Below are 1,563 nucleotides of genomic sequence, written 5' to 3' on the forward strand. Positions count from 1 at the left end.
TCAAGCAATAATTCCGCTATTGGTCTAGTTTGGTGCTTTGGCCTTTAAGGCCCTATGTATGTAAGACTCGACCGAAGTGGTCATTTGTTGTATCAAACGGTATGTATGGATGCAAGACTCTATTAATCAGTATCTGTGTTCAGTGAGCACTGATCCTTGGGATCACTGGGCGCGGCGATCTCGACTTACCAGTCGGGGTCCCCACAGAAGCGAAAGAATATTCTCAAGTATTAGCAGTTGAGTTTTCAATTCAACCACACCTGAAAGATTTAGTATCTGCAGCAAAGTATCAGTAGCAAAGTAGGGTGATAGCAGTAGTAGCAACAGTAAACAGTAGCAACAGAGTAACAACAGTAGCAGCAAAGTAACGTAGCAAGGACCAGTAGGAAAGACTCGTAGGCATTGGATCGGTGATGGATGATTACGCCGGATGCTATTCATCATGTAACAGTTATAACACGGAGAGATATGTAACTAGCTCCAGTCCGTCAATCTAATGTAGGCATGTATTCCGTATGTAGTCATACGTGCTTAGGGAAAAGAACTTCCATGACATCTATTGTCCATCCCTCCCGTGGCAGCGGGGTCCTAATGGAAACTATGGGATAGTAAGGTTCTCCTTTTAATAAAGAACCGAACCAACGCATTAACACTTGGTGAATACATGAACTCCTCATACTATGGTCATCTCCGGGAGTGGTTCCGGCTATTGTCACTCCGGGGTTGCTGGGTCATAACACATAGTAGGTGACTACAACTTGCAAGATAGGATCAAGAACACACATATATTGGCGACAACATAATAGGTTCAGATCTGAAATCATGGCACTCGGGCCCTAGTGACAAGCATTAAGCATGGCAAAGTAGTAGCAACATCAATCTCAGAACATAGTGGATACTAGGGATCAATCCCATCAAAACTAACTCGATTACATGATAGATCTCATCCAACCCATCACCGTCCAGCAAGCCTACAAATAGATTACGCACGAACGGTGAAGAGCATCATGGAATTGGCGATGAAGGAAGGTTGATGATGACAATGGCGACGATTTCCCCTCTCCGGAGCCCAGAACGGACTCCAGATGTGCCCTCGAGAGGAAGAGCAGGAGGTGGCGGCGCCTATGTATCGTAAAACGCAATGAACTATTCTCCGTGATTTTTTTCCGGGCGAGACGGAATAAATAGAGCTGAGATTGGAGGCGGTGGAGCAACGTGGGCTCCACAAGCCTGCCAGGCGCGGCCAAGGGGGCCGTGCCTCGTGGGCTTGTGGGCTCACGGCTCCACTCCCTCCGCTGATTCTTGCGCCAGTATTTTTCATTAATTCCAGAAAAATTCTCCGTAAATTTTCAGGTCATTCTGAGAACTTTTATTTCTGCGCAAAAACAACATCATGGCAATTCTGCTGAAAACAGCGTTAGTCCGGGTTAGTTCCATTCAAATCATGCAAATTAGAGTCCAAAACAAGGGCAAAAGAGTTCAGAAAAGTAGATACGACGGAGATGTATCAGAGCGCTATTCCAGCATCTCTGCCTTCTCTTGGGCTTGGCGGGCACTCTGACG

This window comes from Hordeum vulgare, chromosome 7H, assembly GCF_904849725.1.
Source record: "Hordeum vulgare subsp. vulgare chromosome 7H, MorexV3_pseudomolecules_assembly, whole genome shotgun sequence".
Classification (NCBI taxonomy): domain Eukaryota; kingdom Viridiplantae; phylum Streptophyta; class Magnoliopsida; order Poales; family Poaceae; genus Hordeum; species Hordeum vulgare.